The following is a 17,044-nucleotide window of genomic DNA, read 5'->3' on the forward strand; positions in this document are numbered from 1 at the left end:
TGGGGGAATATATTAAGGAACACATGAATTTAAAAATCAAATTATACAAAGCTAGTGGTCAATAACAGAATAAGAAGATTGTAACTATCAATGAGAGGTCTAAGAGTAGGATAAAATGCTTTGGGAACAGAACATGAGAATCAGGCACTAAGCCAAAAAAATGAAAACAGTCTATATAGGAAAATATAACCTGTCCTGTGTATGATTCTGGCCTGGACGTTCTCTTGTCTCCTGCATGGCAGCCTCCTCTGACACTTTCATGTTGCCAGAGGAATTATCCATTAGAAGAATGAAGAAAGCCTGAGATTAAAAAGAACAGAGGCTAAAATTCATGGAGTTTGGTATATACTCTGGAGTCTTCAGGGAATAGTAGCTATATAAATTGCTGTTATAGTGATTAGGAAAATAACAACAGCTACAATAATCCCTTCAGAAAACTGAAATAGGAGAGGGCCAGGAATAAACTGCATTGGTGGAGGTATGCCCATGTCCTAGGACCTGGAATAAAAGGGGATTTTGAAGAGCAAGTCTGAAATGGACTCACTGAACATGACCTGCCTTGCTAAGCCTGGTTCTTGTCATGGCTATTATGCCCTCAATTTCATGAACATCATGTTCACTTGGAAAGAAAAAACTTGTTTTAGTAGTAATTGCACATCAATACAAGAGTCCTATTATTTCTATTAAGTTAATTAACCTATTTTTGAAAAGTATACAAAATAGGTCACTTAAGTGGGTGTGACCCTACCCAGTGAACTATGCTTTTAAACTGTCTCCCACTATTAAGATTTATATACCCCTTTATCAACATCTTGGTTTGAAAAGGCTGGCTGGGTGAGAGGCATGTAGCACCAGGCAAAAACAGCTTTAGCCCCTATCAATCAGCCTATTATAACTTAATGATATGTAGATGATGTGATTAGATTTTCAAATTGAATGCTGTTTAATCTAAATTCCAGGGTGCTTATGTAATCATGCCACATTCTCAAGGCTCAGGAAAACAGTCTGAAGGAGAGAATTGGTATCTGAGGTCTAGAAAAATAATGTTCCACTTAGATTGATAAGGAAGAAAACTGCCTTATCATGCTATATGTTTATGAGAAAAAAACTACTTCTAAACCATCACCAGTATCATCTTCAAAAGCATAAAAGGTCTCCATGCCAGGCAATGTTTGAAAGTTTTGTCTTGTATTTTGGACCTATTCTAGACGCTATGTCTATTAAATCTAATAAGATTCCATATGCAAAGTGATCATGTCCATAGGACCTCTTCCTATCTGAATTTCTCTGATTTTCTCAGAAATTCTGTTCTTAATGAGCTGACACAGAGAAAGCTATCTGTGCAACCAATATACACTAAGGTATTTAACTGCTAATGGATTAATGTCTCCTCGTAAGACAGAGAGAGGCTAAGGAGGAAAGGATGTCCAATTCAGTGGACCTAGGTTCAAATCCTAGTTTCATCATATATCAATGGAGTGCTCTTAGGCAGATCAGTGAATTGCTTGGGAGTTATATATTTTTTCAACTCTAAAGTAGATATAATAAGAGGACACTTCACAAGTTTGTTTTTAAGATTAAATTAGATAATGCTTGTGGAAAGGCATTGTAACTATAAAGTGCTAAGTGGGAAAATCAATCCTTACAAATGAATCTTCATAGTGAAATTTCAGACTGTCATGAAATTGTTGGGTAGGTATAGGGGTAAAGGGAGCATATCTGTTAGTACTTTAATCATACCAATTAAGTAATGGCCTACTCTACCTATCAAATCTTAATCTGTTTCTTAAAGCCATTTCCACGAAACCCTTTATTTCATCTATCTATCCATGTATCTATCCATCAAATCAAGTCAATCAAGTTCTACCTCTGTGTCAACCATTGAATTGTACACGGAAATACAAAGATGAACAAGACATAACTCCTCATGTAATTAAGTCAGAAAAGTAAAACATAGACAAAACAAGTGCCATTAGTGTCACAGGAACTATGAAAGAAATATGAACAGGTATAATCAGATACAAGAATGGAGTAATCAATTCCATTGGAGTTATAAAAGACTTTATATGGGAATTGATGCTGGCATTGAGTTTTATAAGATAAATAGGTGTTTCCAATTTAAAAAATAGGTGGAGAGAGTAGATAGAGTTTAATATGGCATGCTTAGAAACATAAAAACTTTCAATATGGCTGGAGCATAGATGACAAGAAACAATGTGAAGATTGTTAAGATTTCAATAACCAATTAAGGAGTTTAAACTTTATCCTTTAGGAATAAGGAGGCACTTGAGAATTTTTAAAGTGAGAAGTAACATTTATCATTTGCATTTTAGAAAGGATAATCTGGAAATGGTATAGAGACTAGAATGGAGTGGGGTAAGATTGGTGGCAGGAAGACATTTATAGCAACATGCAACTAAGGCAATAGGGAGATGGAAAGAAGGGGCAGAAGCATTAAGGTAGTGAAATCTACAGACTTTGGGGAGATGGGATGAGGCTTTTCTGACTTGAGAGATGAGGTGCATGGTGATCACATTCACAGAGGGAAGAAATCCAGGAATAGGATACTGATTTTTATACACTGAGCTGGAAATTACTGTAGGATATCCAGGTAGAGAAGGTGACTAGTTAGTTGGATTTATGGGTCTGGAGTTCAGGAAAAAGATCTGAGGTATAAACACAGATTTGGGAATCGTTAGCATTTTGGTGCTTACTGGAACTAAGAATTCATCACTTTCTAATGCTCTCTTCCCCATTACTTTATATAGCCTATGGTACCAGAAAAGTATTCTCAGATCATTTAAAACCAAAAACATTTTGAAGATGCAATTTGATTTAAAGATTTAAAAAATTATTTAATTGAAGAGTGGTGCAGATAAGGAAATGACTCCTTCTGAAAGTCATGCCATAAATTTTACTATACTCTGGGTCTAATTAAAAGAGAAAAACAATTAAATATGGCAAATGATTGGTGAAGGCAAGACTAGCAAATATATTACAAAAATTTTTTTACTCAAAGGCTTATTCTTTTGAACTATATATAAATATTTTGTACCAATTGGTTATAGTACCTTTCATCCTTGGGACCGTAAGAAATTTATAGTTCCTCTCATTATTTCCAACAGCATGCCTGTCAGATAGGCAAATGGACTAGGGCTTTTATCTTCATGGTATAACTGAGATACAAAATGTAAAGAAGAGAAATTATGTGCCTGTAGGTCATTAAAACGAAGCGGAAACAGAATACAGATCTCCAAACTCCTGGTTTGTACTCTTTCCCCTACACTATTATCATCAATCACCATTTAGATGTTACCGCTGGGAACCTAGCACTATATTCATGGCATTGTGCCAGGCCACCCTCTTAGAGAATAAGATATTAATGTAGAAATCATCATAGGGGTATGGATAGGGGTGTGAGTAGGGAATTTTCTCTGAGGCCTTTCAGCCACTCCTCTATTTCTTTTATGTACCATGTTAGCCAATTAGGTAGGTTATTACAGAGCATGCAAAACTAAAAAAAGTTTTATAAAGTACTTACAACCACAAGCATAAAGTCAATGCAAAAGATAATATGTCTTGGTAAAGAGAAGTTTTGATTATTGCTGAAAAAGGAAGTTTAATAAGGAAGACAAGATGATACAGAGAGCTGGCAACAGGTCTTGGGCTGTGCACCAACAAGTCCCCAGAACAAATCTCATTCAGGTTTGGAGTGACTAGAAGTCACTTTGATAAAACAGTGCTTTGTTGGCTACTGGGAAATAATGAGTCTGTTTCATGCCAGTTCTCACAAGACAAGCATCCACATAAATAGTATTTCAGACATTAATAGGATCATTCTGCCTCTCTACCCCGCTCTCCACCATAAAGCTGAACCCCTCTTTCACTGCTCCATCCAACTCAAAAACCTCTCAAAGGCAGTTATCTCAGTATGGCAAACTTTGCATGCCACTTTGCACTTCTCTTTCCTTCTGAGATGAATCACAGAGGTTTTCAGGTTTACACTTTTATGCAAAGTACCCAATAAGTTACAAAGGGGACAAAAAATAAATTTCATTTTAAATTGATTTTCAAATCTTCCTACAATAGGACATCTGAAAGTACTTAAGAAACACATTTATATCCCTAATGGTTGAAAGGAAAAAAAAACCTGTCTTACTCCATAAAGGTTATTGAAAATACCAGGCGATTAATGCTATTTATAGGGCATTGAGCTAAACTCCAAAGGTAACACTTAACCACTCTCTGTTTACCAAGTTAATCTACCAGATTTGTTTACTTTGTCTGATTTACTAAGACAAATACATTGAAAGACTGAAATGTTTTATCTGGCCCTGGGAAAGGAAAACTAAAGGAGTGTTGTGCTTTTATTAATAGATAAGTGCAAACAGGCCCTATCCTATCAAATGAACAGCTAGGACCTTTGGCCACTGTTTACTGAAAATAAAATTAGCCTTGGCTGGCAGGTACTTATCAGATCTGAGAATAATTAACTACCCACATCTGGTACATGTTACTGAAAATGCTAGTGGGAGCCATTAACTTTGGTAAGGGTTATTTTTCCCAAACAGCTAACATCCCCCTAACAACACCATTGGAATGCACTCTTTATTCCTAAACACACTCATGGCAGCACCAAAAGCAGTTCCACAAGCTGTTTCCCTAGTTCAACCCAACAGGAAAATACTGCTAGGAATCTAAAAGAAATTACCAGGACATGGTTGGGTCTCACCACACTTCACAACACTCAGCAACAGGATCACCTGCCCTAGCAAACATTGGGAGCTTTTTTTAAAGTGGAGGCAAGGGGAGAGGTCATTTTAATTTTGTACATTGAGATTTTTTAAAAGGACTTCAAATAACTTTACCAATGTAGACTAAAATGAATATACTTTTCACAATTCAAAAGGAGGACTTAGGAACCAACAACCTTCCCTCTCCCCCACCATTATTAGTCAGTTGAAAAGACAGTATCAAATTCAGGTACATTGTACCTAGTTCATTTCTTGTCTACCCTAACAATGTTTCTCCCAGGTAATAGTCTCATTACTAAAGGAAAGGAAATGCTCTAAGGCATTCATATAAATAAGAATGCAGAATAAATCATTTTATATTCACATCATGTGAGCTAAGAGACAGGAAACTCAAGGGCTCTGTAATTAGCTTGTGAAATTCTAAACAAGTCAAATGATTTGTTTAGTTAAGCTACCTCTCATCTCTCAGCTCTGTAAAACTGGGAATACTAACCTACACCACAAAGCTGTTGAGAAGAGTAAAGTTTTGACAACACCAGGAAAATGCTTGTAAATAGAGAGAGATGAAATTCCTAATATCCAAGATCTTCTCAAAGAAAATAGTAGGACTATATTAATAATGAATTATAACATTTTATCCAGCACCATTTATCAAGGTATTTTTCCATTTTTGTAAATAAATATTATTGATCCTCCTAATGTGACAAAGGAACATGCACTCTAATGACTAAGAATATCATCAGGTGGTCTGAAGACCGCCTTATTCCCAAGTAGTAGTCTTGCCTCAGGGATTCTATTAAAACCAAATAAATGGCCTGTCAGTACACACACAGCATTAAATAGGCTAGGACAGTGGACATCAGAAATGCTAGTAGATGAGGACATGAAATAAGAAATCGGAGGTTTAAGGAAATGGAGCCACTAAGTAGAACTTGGGGAAAAGAAAGAGAAAGGACTAAGCGGCAAGGGGAAAATATAACACAGGGGAGGAAAGAGAAGCCAAAAAAAAAAATAGAAGAAATGGAAAAAGCTCTAAGTATTTCCTGAATTAGGTAGTATGGTCAGCTGAAGAAGTAAAGTCAAGCCAGTAGGGATGACAGGCATAAGCCAGAAGAACTTCAAGTGGTAAGGAGATGTGGGAGGAGGATCATCGATGTGAGATATCAATGCAAGTAGGACTTGGTTGAAAAAAGAGGAAATGTTAATTGACCTGGGTTGGGTCTGATAAGGTTAACAGAACCAGAAGAGAGGAATGGATTCGTAATTCCATGCATGAACAGATCATGAAGCATAAGAAATATAACACTGAAAAATTATTTATGCAAAACTGGCCCCAAAAATCTCCAACTCCAACAATAAATTTGATTTGCTGGATTGTGAAAGATTCTTATATGAATGCCATCTGTGGTATCACTCTAATTATTCAATGATTCTATTGGAATCATATCTGTGGTTTGGCTACAGAAGCACAACTTTCCTAAGATTCATTCAGATTTGCACAATTTAGAAACTACTTGCAGTCTCAAGGAGGTAGACAGTTCAAACTACTTTCATGTCATTAAACAGGTTGATTTTTCTTAAGTGTCAGCAGATATAAACTATAAAATGTACATTCTTCCTTACTTATTCTTCCACAAATACCTGATTATAGAAAGAAAATATCTGTATATTATCTAGTACATTAAATCTCCTATTATTATTAGAATTTTTCAAAATGTTTTGGCTGAGAGTTTTTAAAATAAGTCTTTCCCCTGGCATAGAATCTTCTATTTTTGAAATGTTTAAAAGGGCTTCCAAGATAAACTTTTATAAATTTGTTTTTTTATTTCTTTACTTTTTTATTAAGAACACTTGTTAGGGTTTTTTGGCATTTTACTTTCAGTGTCCATTGGCTCCTTCTGGAAGTATCTGAGAAGGCTCAGTAAATTTAGTGGTGAACAAGTAAAAAAGGGCTGGTATAGATACTGAAGCCAAAGAAGCTCAGTCTTGCTCTAGTTTTTCCACTCTGAAAATGGAAATTATTCTATAGACAGTGGCTAAAAAGAACAATAAGTTTTTTCTTGCTGACCAGAAGATCGTAGCAGTTCTCTATTTCAGTGTTCCACATGTACACTTCCAGAGTAACCAAAGATAACACCAATATAATGTATGGAAAGGCATAATATAAAAGGCATTGGCGAACCGCCTGAAGCACAGTTCAAAGTGGGAAGAAGTAAAATGCAGCATAAATACTTTTAAATAGATCAGACTTCCCTAACCCATATGCAATCTTCTTTACCAGAAAAGATCAGAGTAGCATCACTAATACCAAGCAGAAAGTGTAATAGATAAATACAATGGTATATGGTGGGTAGACAGCTTCAAGCATACAGTGCATGTGGTAATCTGGACTTGGGTTGTAAAGCATTGTGTACCAATCAGAAAGCATCAATACTCAACATGAACAGATATAAAGACCACCAACTGGGTCACTTACAAGATGACAATAGCTGACATACTGCATTCAAATAAGCTGAGATACGTTGGAAAGTGCACCAGAACTCTCTTTTTCCCCTGAGTACCATTCAGCAAAGAATCAATGTAAAACAAGGGAAAGTATAGCCATATATCCAAGAACAGTCAATCATAAATTTTTGGAGATTCTGTGCAAAGCTGACAATATTTCTGGGCATTTGTTTTCTGTCCTCTTGGACACAAACCACATTCTCCAAATATTTCAGTTGAATCATTTTTAAATAACAGGGTCTTCCCACAATAAACTCCAAGGCATGCTGACTGAATATCGACAGCCACTGGCTGCTCAAAGGCTTCCCTCAAGAACAGGGAAACTCCAGGATCTGCCAACCTAGCCATAGGGCCCACACTCTGGGTTAAATTCATTTTTAAAGCATTATGAATTCTATTTAAACTATCTTTACATTTATATTTTGAGGGTAAATTAAATGGTTTGCTTTAGAATTAAAAATTATATCCAAGAAGTAATCTGAAGTCTGCATTAAAAATAAAAAATAAAAGGAACGTATGTGTTATTTCAAGTTGCCCATTGAATAAGAGAATTCAGTAGTCTAAGGTTGGCTGCTCGGAAAATAAAACAAAGTTTCCCTAAACTGAGAGGTTACTTATTTGTTTGAATTTCTTTCAGTATTGCTCTAAATTACACCTTGTTTCAAAATGTATGTTAATAGTAATAGCCTAGAAATGCAACAACCTATTTTTCAACTTCAGTACTATTAACATTTTGAGCTGGATAATTCTTCCGGGGTGGGGCGGGGGGTTGGGCAGGGAGGGGAAGCCTGTCTTGTGCATTTTTAGATGTCTGGCAGCATCCCTAGCCTCTAACCACTAGATTCCAGTAGCACTCCCTGCTCCCCCACACACACACACACACACAATAGTTGTGATAACGAACAATGTCTCCCAGACATTGCGAAATTTCCTCTGGGGGTAAAATTACCCCTGGTTAAAAACCACTGCTATAAAGGGACAGTAACCATCACAATTTCACATTTAGGAAAAGCAGCATAGTATTCGAGGGACACAACAAGGTGTGGAAGAAAGAAGATCTGCTTCAGAGTTAGGCAGATTTCAGTGAGAATTAGAAGTCTATCACTCATTAACCATGCAGTCTTGTGAAATGGGAATAATAACACTTGAGTGGATATTTGTTTTTGCTTGTCCAGATTTCCTTTTAGGGCAGAGGGGGGCAGTGTTTAAGGAGCCTCTTCTTCCTTTAGGAGAAACATCTCTCCTCCACTCTTGGATCTGTCCCTGTTCTAGGTTGAACCAATGAAATCACTGCATCCCTCAGGCCTTAATGACTGGATCAGGGGTGGGCATGTGACCCACTGAGCCAATTAAAGTCAATTTTAAACTTTTATTGGAGCAATCAGGAAAGATGTATTCCTTTTCTGCTGAGTTTGCTAAGCTATTAGAGCATAAATCTGGAACTACTGTGTGGGAAAAGCACAAATGACAACAAAATCAACTCAGTGGAAAGCAGAGGCAAGAAACAAAGAGACAAAAAGCCCTGATGAAATGATGTTCAATACCAGAAGTCAAACGTACCCTTTATATTATTTGGTTATGTTAGCCAATGAATTCCCTTTTATAACTTAGGTCAGTGTGAGATGCACGTTCTATACAATACAAATATTGTATAGAACAAAAAGAGTTCTATACAATACAAATAGCTACCTCGAACAGTTGTTGAAAGGACCAAGTAAAAATAATGACATATACTTAAGCATACAAAAAGTTTCCTTCCCAAATGCCAGTTTATAGAAATCAAACAAATATAATTATTTAAAAGCCCAAAATAAAAATACAGTGAAGAATCAACAACAGAGCCCACAACTTAGCTTTGAGTTCTTTTCAATAAACTGCTAGACAGTCTAAGAAAGCCTAAATTCATGGAACCAAAAATGATAAGGCTATGTTACCGACATTCAAGCCAACGTGTAAAATTCTAGTTTGTTTTGTTTGCTCCCATCATTTTTAAGTGGCCAAAAGTAAGGGTTTGCTTTGGGTATAAAAGTTCCACAGCTTGATTTTATTTTATTGCTAGAAGGCTGAAAAAAGGGAATTATAGAAAAAAAATGGAACTGCAGGTAGGTGAGTAAGGCATTTACCTCAGGTGCAAAATTAAAGGGGAGGAGGGTACCAACAATCTCAATAATCAAGATAAATAATATTTCAATGCAATATTCTAAATAAATAAAACAATGCCTAAAATCCATGATAAAGAAAATATCAAAAATTTTAAATACAGAATCAGCATTATTTATTTTTCCTTTTGCCTCACACTCCAATATGGCTTGGCATGGCATGGCATTGCAAAATAGAGTAAAATGTCTAAGCTATAAGAACAGAGACAAAGCTAGTATTGACAAACATCAACAACCTAAATGTACTTGACAGGCAACCTAGTTAAGAACTCTAGATTGAAAAGTGGAGAACTCAGGTTCAAGTCCCAGCTCTGCCAGTACTGAGGTATGTAACACTGAGCAAATTATCTGGCCTTATGAAACCATTCAAGTCTACTAGTAAATATAACATAGGTCAGGCATTCTTAACAAGGGGTCTGTGAACTTGAACTGAAATTAAAAAAAAAAAACAACATTCTTCTGGGGACATGTTGGTGCAGGTGTGATGTATTTATTAAATAATACACAGTACAGTGTGAACTTAGTAAGGGGCTTGTAGTTTTCACCTGACTGGCAAAGGGATGCATGGAACAAAAAAGACTAAGAACCCCTGACCTAGATTGAGGGTGATTTTTATTTTTTTTTAAGAGTACTCTCACATGTTTCAAATGCCATCCGAGCATAAGATATTACAAGGGGAGGTTAGCAACTTTCTGTTGTGGGTATAGTGTAGCATGGTTGATCTGCGTCTCTAAAAGCTGAAATAATTTGCATGGCCACCCACTGACAAGTCCATTGAAGCATGAAGTAATCAGGTTAATAAGTGACCACTTATAATTCCCAACAATTTCCAGAAATGGGAAAATGAAAATCTAAAATCAGCAATGACAAAGAAAGGTGACAAGAATCTGGAACAGAAATAAGAAAAAAAACACCTATAATCTATCAATGCTAAGAAATAGCATATTGATTTAAAAACACTGAAAGTAGCAAGTGGTTTAGAAATCACTGGAAATAGAATTTAAAAATTGAAATATGAGAAACTAAAATGTCTGTGTACAGGTCCATGCACACACACAAAAATCTTTTTTTTCAACTTTTTTTGCTGAAAAGTAAAGACTTGTCTAGGCCTGAGAGATGAAGAAGCTCAATGGTTTTGTTTTTTTTTTAAAGACTCCATAAATCAAAACAGGGGATAATCTTTTAAATCAAGGTTACTTTCTAACTTAAAATTTGAAACATACACAAAGTAGACTGGTAAGTATAAAATTATTCTCCATGTACCCCATTGTCAATTTCAGTAATTATTAACTCATGACCAATGCCATTGCATCTATACTCTAATCTCCCCCTAATTCATTAATAGCTATTCATTGTAAGCCCCAAAATAAGCAAATCTCTTGGGGGTTTAGTTTCCTTGTTCATAAAAATGCAAACAATTATGCTAACCTTCTTACCTGCCAATAAAAGTTATGAAAAATAACTTCTAAAACTTACTCTGGTATTTGAATCTAAGAAATAGCAAAACAGAAAATGCAATCGACTTTGGCTTAAACAAGTCTTTAAGCAACTCAAAGTGTTTTGGGAGAATTTATCTTTCATTCTCCCAGCACCTCTGTGTGGCCAATGAAAGTATTATTATCCATGTTTAGCAAACATGGAAATTAAATGAAAAGGAAATGATTCAACCCAGATCACATGATGAATCAATAGTAGAGCCAAAAAGCAATCCAGATTTTCTGACTCCCCATGTTCTGTCATCATAACATGATACTTCTATCATTATTACAACATATGTGGATGAAGCTGTTTTCCCTAAATGAAACAGACTTATACTCTAACTAGTAGGTTGTACATTTAAAAGAGTAGTGCTACATAAAAGTAAGCATTCAAATAAAATGAATCGACTAACTTTAAAGCTCACCTTGTAGATTCATACAAGGACACTCTAGTTGGTTCAGCTTATGAGTAAGCAAAGAAGACCGTAAGAAGAAAAGGAAGGAAAGTAAATACACCTGTGGTTCACTGGAATTGAACAATTATAGCTTGCCATTTCATAGGTTTGAAACCTAAACCATTTACTTGGCAGATGCAAAAACTACTTCATATTACACTGGAGAATTATACAGTTTGGGGCTAGTCCATATTGCCCTCAGGCATGAATGATGCAACTTCCAAGTCAGCTACAGAGTATTTTTATAGTACTTACCAAGTCATTATAACTTCATGTATTTAAGAAATTTTCCTTCCAACTCACACAATTGTTCCTATTCATTGAGTTTAGTCAAAGCAAGTTGGGATGGGGTGGGAGAAGGAAAAAGAAAAAGGACCCGTGAAGGGTGTGGTGAGAACAATCTGCTATGGGCTAGGTCTCCCTGACTGTTGCCTGTTATTCATTCCATAGGACATCAGGGCAAAGCTCTTTCTCAGTTCATGGTCTTAGGAACAGCCAGCTGTGGTCCAAGCAACATCTTCTAGGACCATCAAAGCATAGATCCCAACTACCTAAACACACAAACAAATAGTTTAAAATTTATAGAGGAAGGGGTTTCTCCAATGATTTCTCTCCAACTTTGAAAACAATATTAGAGGTCATGAGCTACCCAAAAGTGGCCCTCTGTGGTTTTCCTACAAAATAAATATAAACAAATAAACCAAATAGGTTTAAATTTATATCTTCAGAGCACCTTCCAGGAGGATGGCATTGAAGTAGGTAGGCAAGGCTCAAATCTCTCACAAAAACAATGAAGGAAGGGTAAGTAAGAGGCTCTCTGAGAGAGAAATGCTTTAGGGATCTGCAGACCAGGAAAGTGCTGCACAACCTCCATGAGGGCAAAGGAATGAGAGATAAAGAAGCCGAAATGAAAACTGTGAGTTACTATCCCCCATAACTGGGATCAGCACCTATCCCCCATCCTCAAGGTGAACAGCCTGCCTAAAACCCATGACTACTCACTGCAGCCAACTGATAGGGGAATGGGCCTCCTCCTCCCTAGGAAAAAGGAGGGTATGGTGGAGAGCAGAGAGTGGTTTCTCTCTGGTGAGTTTGGCCAGTAGAGCCCACTTTGAATGTCAGGTCTGGCCGGACCAGAAACACTGGTAAGTGGAAGTTGAATGAGACACCTCTGTGGAAAGAGTCACCAACAAGCACCATCTGCTGGCCAGCTGGGAAACCACAAGGAGAAGTGGTTTTTTGGAGTCTTTTGTACCAGATTCCTTGGATTGGATATGTACCCCATTTGTGAGTCCCTGGCCCTATTTTGATAACTTAAGCTGGACAATTTTAAAGAGTTAGAATAAGTTGTATCGAAAATCAAAGAAAAGCCATGAAACAAAACCACTAGGCAGGGCCATCATAGTAAATAACCACATATTTAGATGCCTAGACATCAGCAAAAAATTACAGGTCATGCTAAGAATCAGGAAGAGATGGCCCAGGCAAAGGAACAAACCAAAAATCCTGATGAGACACAGGATTTAAGACAACTAATAAATGATAATCATACAAATCTCTTAAATCAATCCAAGGAGTTGAAGGAAAATATGACTAAAGAGATAAAGAATATTAAGAAGACACTGTGAGCATAAAGAACAATTTGAAAGGTTACAAAGAAAAGTAACAGCTTGTAGGAATGAAAGACATGATGAGATTAAAGAATAATAGTTTATTATTGTCAACTCATGTTTTTATTGTACATATAGTGCTCATGTGGTTTATTACTTCTAAAATAAGGCAGGAGAGAATTAGGATATAGCACAAAGAACAGTGAACTGGCTGTCAAGCAACTTGGGTTGTCATCATGTATCTACACTAACAAGTTCTGTTGGGCATTGCTGATATGCTTCAGGATATCATCTGTCAAATGAAACACATGTTCTAAGTGATTTCTAAGATTATTTTTAGTTCTAAAATTCTTTAGACTACCTAATTTTATACCTTTTATTTTATTTGTTCTATGTAGTATCCCTTTTTTTCAGTGTCACCCCTTTCATATAACATGTCTAAATTGCTTAAAAATGTTAATCATTCTTCTATTGATTAGTTTATAGAAAAAGCCTTTAAATCCAAAGCAGAGAAAAAGAAGGACTCACATTAAATGAGTTTTTGATAGCATTCTTTTATGGGCTTAGGTTAAAATAATAGTAATATAGGCTTTTCTTGTTCTCCAAATCCTACCTAATCAGTCAGATTACTTTCTGAGTTCAGAAAGCATTTATAACACAGAGAGTCTGGCCCAGTGTCTGGAACATAGTAAAATTAGATAAATATTTGAATGTTCAATCTCTCCCCGCTTGCTCTCCAACCTTCCCCAACACCACTACCTCTAGTACCAAAAGTAAGGTGCTTTACAAAGTACAATAACCTCTTTAAATCGAAGAGATACTATGGAACCCAGTTGAAGATTCTTAATACTGAAAAAGGGTATATTTTATGCAAAAGAATTGAAAATCTTACTGAGAGGAAAAAAATGTATAAAGTTTCTGTTTACAAACCATCAAGAATAGCCTTGGGTGCTTTTTAATAAAAGGAAATTTGTAAATAAAGGAAAACCATTGTAATTTATTATAGTGCAAACATGTTTTGTTTTTTTTTTTAAAGATTTTATTTATTTATTTATTTAATTCCCCTCCCCTCCCCCGGTTGTCTGTTCTCTGTGTCTATTTGCTGCGTCTTGTTTCTTTGTCCGCTTCTGTTGTCGTTAGCGGCACGGGAAGTGTGGGCGGCGCCATTCCTCAGCAGGCTGCTCCCTCCTTCGCGCTGGGCGGCTCTCCTTATGGGTGCACTCCTTGCGCGTGGGGCTCCCCTACGTGGGGGACACCCCTGTGTGGCACGGCACTCCTTGCGTGCATCAGCACTGCGCATGGGCCAGCTCCACACGGGTCGAGGAGGCCCGGGGCTTGAACCGTGGACCTCCCATGTGGTAGACGGACGCCCTAACCACTGGGCCAAAGTCCGTTTCCCCAAACATGTTTCTATTTTATATTTTCCCAAATACTTCATGAGTAAATAAAACTCAGTATGCAATGAGCCCATTATACTGAAATTAAATATGAGTAAACATAGAACATATAATTTAAAAAGACTATGCTTTCGGTTCATGTTGCATGATACCAGTTGCCAAGCAAAGAGAGATATGTTGTGGGTTTCATAAAGGCTAAGAGTTTTTCTAAAATGTTTTCTTGGCTAGAAAGAGGGGACTCACCTAAAAACATATAACTGCATAAAGGGGAAATCAGTCTTCCCCTACATAAAAAAACTAGGAATAACAATGTGATAGCAAAATATTCTGTAATTTAAAAATTGACATACAAAGGCCTTTCCCTGTAGAGATAAATTCCTTCCATTTTCCAAAGCCTGTGTCAAAATCACCAACCTGAAACACTTGGCTCATACACACACACACAATGTGATGATGCAGGAAATTGTCTGGTAACAAACAAAGAAAAAACATTCTCTCTCTGGAACAAGAGCTACCCTGGCAGAGCAGGTAGAGCAGCCAGCATGTCAACCGTTTCTTTTAAAAGTGTGTTTAAATATTCTATTCCAATACAACAGTCTAAGCCCCTTTTCTAATACATACAAGAAAGAAAAAGTCTTCCAAGATATTATCAAGTTCTTACTTCACCAGTCCCTATTAAAGAAAAACTTATGTGCTAATTAGCCACATAAATTGAGTTAACGAACGCTCCAAATCTCTGTTAAAAGTCAAACTTAGAAGTTTTGTCCTTCTGCTCTGAGGACCTAGTTAATCAGAAATCTACACTAATTGTAAAAACCTTTGTATATTGTATCCTAAAATCACATTTGCATTCTAGTCACTGCTATTTATCCATGAACATTTCTACTTTTCAGACTGAACTATAAAAGGAGAAAGCAAGTTCACCAACTACCTTATCCCAATAAACTTGGTATTTTACAACATCCATTGACTTGACTGACATTACAGAGGCTGTAAGAACGGGGGAGAGATAATCTGCATTTCTCTACCTTCTTTATATATATTTTTTTTCTGCTTCTTTTCTTGCCAAAATTTACTTGACTCTACAGTGAAGCTCAAATAACAAAGCAATACAAACACAAACAAAAACCTTAGCTATTTACTGTTGTAAAACTTTAAAAATAATGCTCTAATATACCAGCCCAGCTCCCTTTGCATCATTTCCTTCTTATATAATGCAATCGATGAAACTTACAATTCCAGTAACTTTTGTACTTTCTTTCTTCTCAAATGCAATAACCTACCTATTGATATGGTAGACAATGTGCACAAGGAATTTCATCATGCAAAATGTTTATGAAGGATGTGAGCGTAAAAAGGAATAGATAGTGGTAATTCTGAGATTAATTCTCTTTCCTAGTTCTCAATTTATGATGAAACATCCTAGATATTTCAGTTAGAGGCTCCCAGTTTTGCTATTGGTTATTTCTACAGCCAACAATGAAAACTTCAAAAAAAGGCCCCTAGAATACTTTTAGTTCTGACCAAGATGGAGTAGCAGGGACTAGATATATCCTACCACTTAAAACAAAAACAGTAACAAACAAATAACAACAAAAAGACAAAACATTTGAAACAACTATTTTTTTCAATACACTGGGTATCAGGCAATGAAGGACTATGATCCTTGAGGGATGAGGATCAAATGAGGACAGCACTATGACTGTTCCAGCTTACTGCCTTGAGAGAATTTCTGGGCTATGGTGCAGGGAGAGGGAACTTAGGTGGAGCCCAGTAGACTCCCTCAGATGAGGAGATGGCTGAGAATTTAGGGAGAACAAGGCAGGAGGGATCTGTGGAGGTCCCCCTCAAGTATTCAGCAGAGTACAGATTATTGCATGCATGTGAGAAAACTACCTGAGGCTGGAGAAAGCAATCTGAGAGGATTAGAAGTAGTGCCTATTCCTACAAACCAGACTGGAAAATGCCATAATTCATAGGGCATTTAGTGAAGTATGCAGGAAGATCTTGCCTTGATAGTGGGGAAAAAATAGGGTTAGACTAAACACTGTTCTAATGGTGCTGCCTAAGCAAACCATAAAAGCAAGATCCAAAAGGATCAAACCATTTCCAAGTAATTTAACTGCATCTCAGAAAAGAGCTCAGGAATATTTATAGAAATACAAAAATATTCAGCACAAAAGAAGGTAAAATTCACAATACCTGGCATCCAATAAAAAATAACCAGGCATACAAAGAAGTAGGAAAATAAGACCCATAATGAGAAAAAAAAAACCAACCAAATAAACTCATAACTGAGACAGATGCTAAAATTAACAGACAAGAACATTAAAATAGTTATTATATCTGGATTTCATATACTTGCAAAGATATATTTTTAAAATCTCAAGTCAAATTTCCAGAGATGAAAACTACAATGCATGAGATGACAAATACACAGAATATTATTAATGGGAGATTAGACTTTCCAGAAGAAATGGTTAATAAACTTGAAGACAAAGTAATAGAAACTATCCAAAATGAAACATAAAAAGAATAAATAAATAAATGAAGGAAAAGAGCATCAGTGAGCTGTGAGATAATTTCAGGTGGCCCCAATATATGTGTAATAGGAGTCCCCAAAGGAGAGGAGATGGAATGGTAAGAAAAAAATATTTGAAAAAATAAGGGCTGAAGTTTTTTCCAA

At 36.3% G+C, this 17,044-nt stretch overlaps 1 protein-coding gene, 1 long non-coding RNA gene and 1 pseudogene across 5 annotated transcripts in view; all 3 read right to left on the reverse strand.

Moving 5' to 3' along the window:
• Positions 1-11,360, reverse strand: part of LOC139438648 (uncharacterized) — a 156,073-nt gene extending 144,713 nt beyond the window's left edge. The window contains exon 1 of the long non-coding RNA XR_011648316.1: positions 11,322-11,360. This is a non-coding gene — a long non-coding RNA (uncharacterized lncRNA). The remainder of the gene's footprint in view (positions 1-11,321) is intronic.
• Positions 1-17,044, reverse strand: part of RAD51B (RAD51 paralog B) — a 744,701-nt gene that overhangs the window by 335,882 nt on the left and 391,775 nt on the right. The gene's annotated exons all lie outside the window — the stretch shown is intronic.
• Positions 6,434-7,359, reverse strand: LOC139437876 (JNK1/MAPK8-associated membrane protein-like; annotated as a pseudogene).

Source organism: Dasypus novemcinctus, chromosome 3 (assembly GCF_030445035.2).
Source record: "Dasypus novemcinctus isolate mDasNov1 chromosome 3, mDasNov1.1.hap2, whole genome shotgun sequence".
NCBI lineage: Eukaryota > Metazoa > Chordata > Mammalia > Cingulata > Dasypodidae > Dasypus > Dasypus novemcinctus.